At 24.4% G+C, this 4,945-nt stretch overlaps 1 protein-coding gene across 1 annotated transcript in view; it reads right to left on the reverse strand.

The window, feature by feature from the left end:
- Positions 1 to 544: 544 nt before the first annotated feature.
- LOC117181025 overlaps positions 545 to 4,945 on the reverse strand; it is a 97,719-nt gene continuing 93,318 nt past the window's right edge. The window contains exon 11 of the mRNA XM_033373594.1: positions 545 to 1,401. The gene's annotated coding sequence lies outside the window, so the exon portion shown is untranslated. The remainder of the gene's footprint in view (positions 1,402 to 4,945) is intronic.

The raw sequence follows: 4,945 nt of genomic DNA on the forward strand, positions 1-4,945 counted from the left end.
TGCAAATATTTATGCGAAATGCTTAGTAAGAATTATAAATAACCTTGAGGCTGTATACGCAAAATTAGCTGTTTATGCACAATGCATAATCGAAATGATAAATAACCTGGAAACTGTTTACGAAAAACTACCTATTTATCCTAAATTTAAAAAACATGATTAACTGAAAATTCTCAAATTTAAATGATTAAAATGCAACAATTTAAACTTTGTTTAATAATTTCGGGTTTTCCTGTCCATCCGTTACTCTGTAAAATATAACTTTGAAAATTGTTACGTAAAATACTTAATGGAAATGATAAATAACCTTGAAGATGTTTAAGCAAAATGCTTAATCGAAATTATAAATAACCCTGAAGCTGTTTATGAAAATTGCTTTATCAAAATGATAAGTGACCTTAAAGCTGTTTACGCAAAACAAGCGGCTTAGGCTAAATCTAAAACAACATGATTAATTGAAAATTCTCAAATATAAATAATTAAAAGTTAACAATTTCAACTATTAAAACCATTTGCGGTTTTCTTGTACATCCGTTACTCTGTAAAATATAAAATTGAAATTGTTTAAGCAAAATGCTTAATCGAAATTATAAATAAACTTGAAGCAGTTTACGCAAAACTAGCTGTTTATACAAAACTTGAAAAAAAAACATGATTAATTGAAAAATCTCAAATATCAATGATTAAAATTTAACAATTTCGAATTTTTCAATCATTTCCGGCTTTCCGGTCCATTAAATACTCTATAAAATATAACCTTGAAAATATTTACGCGAAATGATTAATCAAAATGACAAATAACCTTCAAGAAATTTACGTAAAACGATTCATCGAAATGATTAATAACCTTGAAGCTGTTTACGAAAAATTGTAAAAAGATGGTTAATTGAAAGTTCTCAATTATTAATGATTAAAATGTAAGAATTTCAATTTTGTTTAATAATTTCTAGCTTGCCGGTCTATTGGAAATGATAAATGGCCTTGAAGCTGTTTACGGGGAATGCTTTATCGAAATGATAAATAACCTTGAAGTGTGTTACGCAAAATGCGTGATCGAAATTATTAATATCCTTAAAGCTGTTTGCGAAAAATGCTTGATCAATATGATAAATATCCTTGAGCTGTTTACGCAAAATCAGTTGTTTACGCAAAATGCTCAATCCAAATAAGAAATAACCTTGAAGTTGTTTACGCAAAATGCTTCATCGAAATGGTAAATAACCTTGAAGCTGTTTACGCAAAATTTCAGAGCAGGAATTTCTATCCAGAAACGGCCCTTTTACAAGAACGTTCTCTTTCCTTATCATTAAAAAATAATTACGATACAGATATTGCACGCACTGACCAACAGATACGGGTTACAATGGAATAACAGATCACAGGTGAGACTAGGCTTTACCTCTGTAACAAATTAATATCACAAGAAAAAATATGTATCAGTTGCCCTCGTTCAAAAACCTCCTCATATTACAAACATTCGGACGGATGGCACTCTTCGCGAGGAGCCACCTAAATTCGGATAAGCGAAGGGGACTTAATCGTTTTTATTTTAGAATCTCGAGCTGGAACATTTTTTTCAACTTCGCTCATCTATCACGTCAGTCGCAGAATGGTACTCTTATCAATTGCTAATCTGAGAGTCAAGCCCTGCAAAGATTAGCTGCGCAATTCTATCAGCGACTACGTCTTGACTATATGATTATGATTAGAAATATTTGGCATTTCTCCCGCATTTTTACCCAATTACACCTGCATCTTTCCTTCTCGAAACGAGAATAGCCACTCAAATCTTTGAGGAAAAAATAAGGCTGATCGAAAGTTTAAAATTCTGATACTCAACATTATTTGAATTAATTTATAACGCCTTTATCATCATTCCCCAGTTTAGAGATTCAGTGACCATCCGTGAAGTTTCTTATTTCTTTTTGGGCGATCCACAACTCGTCCTCAAACCTTTTTTTTCAGGGCGAAATTAACATTCAACTTTAGTAAAATTGATTTTCTACATTTTGAATTTGAGAATCTCTGATTTGAATAGGAGAATTATTCCTTTTTTTAAATAATTCAGATTTTTCAGCGCAGAAAAGTTAAATTTTCAATAAAAAGAGACGAATTTTCGAACCAGAGACGAATTTTTAACAGGAAAAAGTTCAGGTTTCAAGTTAAAAAAACGGATAGTTTAAAAAAAATTTGGCTTTTAAATCTGAAAGAATAATTTTCGAACATAAAGTTGAGATTGGAAATAAAATTCAACCTTATAGTTGCATTTAGAACGAAATAGTTGAGAATTTTCTTACAAAAGATACGAATTTTTAACAAATTAATTAAAGTTTTAGCCATATTGTAAAATTTTCAACATAAAAAGACAAATTTTTAAACAAAAAAGGTTAAAATTCAAACAAATTATTTAATTTTAAAGCAAAAAAAGATTAATTTTCTTTTTAACAGATGATTTTTCACTAAAAAAGATCATTTTCTACAAAATAGTTGATTTAAAAACAAATATTTTTAAGCAAAAAATGCATTTTTTTTAGGAGAAAGTGAAATTTTTAATAAAAAAGTTAAGTTTCAAATAAAAAAAAAAATTTGAAAGAATTAGTTAAATTTTTTAAACAAAAAAAGTTTTTAATCAGATAGATGGATTTCCAATGAAAAGATACACATTTTTAACAAAATAGATGAATTTTCAATCAAAGAATTGAATTATCAAGTCAAAAAGACCATTTTTCAGAACAAAACTAAATTATCATTCTAAAAAGTTAAATTTTTAACAATTGGCTACTTTTCAACAGAAAAAAAAAGAATTTTGTATCATATAGTTGAATTTTAGAACCAAAAGGACGATTATTTTCAGAAGAAAGTTCAATTATCATTTTAAAAAAGTGAATTTTCAACAACTGGCTCGTTTTCAACGACAAAAATTAAGTTTTGATTAAAAGTTTTGATTTTCAAGACAAAAAAAAAGATAATTTTTAATCAAATAGTTGCGTTTTCAAGCAATTATTTAAATTTTCGAGTCAAAAAGATTTTTTTGAAATACATTTAAATTATCATCTTGAAAAAAAAGAATTTTTAACAAATGGCTTTATTTCAACAACAAAAAACGATGAATTTTTAATGAAATATTTAGATTTTCAAGCCAACAAATAATTTTTTTAAAATCACATATTTTCATTTGCAACCAAATACTTAAATTTTTAGCTATATTCGTTTATTTTGATTATTTTATTTATATCTGAATTAATAATATATTTAAATTCTTATCAAAAAGTTTGATTAAAAAAAATCATAATAATAATTTTCGAACAATTATTTGAATTTTCAAAACAAAAAAATACCTTTTCTAGCAAACAGTTAAACTATCATCCAGAAAAGTTGAATTTTCAACAAATGGCTCGTTTTTAACAAAAAAAAAACATTAATTTTTAATTAAATATTTGGATTTTCAAGCCAAATTTTTTTTTTTTTAATTAAATATTCCCATTTACAATCAGATACTTAAATTTTCCACCATATTTGTTTATTTTAATTATTTAGTATTTTATTTATATCATAATTAATTAAACATTTCAATATAGTTGAATTTTCATCGAAAAGCTCGATTAAAATAAAAATAATAATAATTCTCAACCAATTATTTTAATTGGCAAAACAAAAAATAAGTTTTTTAGTATTTTAATTATTAAATATTTTATTTATATTAGAGTTAGTAATATATTTGAATTTTCATCAAAAAGCTCGATTGAAAAAAAATAATAACTTTCAACCAATTAGATGAATTTTCATCAACAACAAAATACCTTTTTTAGTAGACAGTTAAATTATCATCCTGAAAATTTAAATTTTCAACAAACGGCTCGTTTCCAACAACAAAAAACATGAATTTTTAACTAAATAATTGAATTTTAAAGCCAAAAAGACAAATTTTTCAGAAGAAAATCAAATTATGATTCTGTAAAGTTGAATTTTCCAGGCAAAAAAAAATTATTTTCAATCAAATAGTTTCATTTACAACGAAATAATTAAATTTTCGACAATATTTGTTTATTTTAATTATTTATTATTTCATTTATACTTGAATTAATAATAAATTTGAATACAGTTGAATTTTTACCAAAAAGCTCGATTTAAGAAACAAATTAATTTTCAACCAATCAGTTGAATTTGCAAAAACAAAAAATACATTTTTTTTAAAAAGACAGTTAAATTGTCATCATTTTCAACAAACCGCTCGTTTCCAACAACAACAAAAACATGAATTTTTAACTAAATAATTAAATTTTCAAGCCAAAAAGACAAGAAAATCAAATTATGATTCTATAAAGTAGAATTTTCCAGACAAAAAAAAATTATTTTCAAACAAATAGTTTCATTTACAACGAAATAATTAAAATTTTAACCATATTTGTTTATTTTAATTATTTATTATTTCATTTATACCTGAATTAATAATAAATTTGAATACAGTTGAATTTTTACCAAAATGCTCGATAAAAAAAATTAATTTTTATCCAATTTGTTGAATTTGCAAAAAAAATTAATTTCTAACCAAATAGTTCTATTTACAACTAAATAATTGATTTTTCAGCTAATTAGTTGCATTTTAAATCAATTATTTAAAATTTCAAAAACAAAAAATACATTTTTTTAAAAAAACAGTTAAATTGTCATCATTTTCAACAAACGGCTCGTTTCAAACAACAAAAAAGTATGAATTTTTAACTAAATAATTGAATTTTCAAGCCAAAAAGACAAGAAAATCAAATTATGATTCTATAAAGTTGAATTTTCCAGACAAAAAAAATTATTTTCAAACAAATAGTTTCATTTACAACGAAATAACTAAAATTTTAACCATATTTGTTTATTTTAATTATTTATTATTTTATTTATACCTGAATTAATAATAAATTTGAATACAGTTGAATTTTTACCAAAAAGCTCG

Source organism: Belonocnema kinseyi, chromosome 10, assembly GCF_010883055.1.
Source record: "Belonocnema kinseyi isolate 2016_QV_RU_SX_M_011 chromosome 10, B_treatae_v1, whole genome shotgun sequence".
Taxonomy (NCBI): domain Eukaryota; kingdom Metazoa; phylum Arthropoda; class Insecta; order Hymenoptera; family Cynipidae; genus Belonocnema; species Belonocnema kinseyi.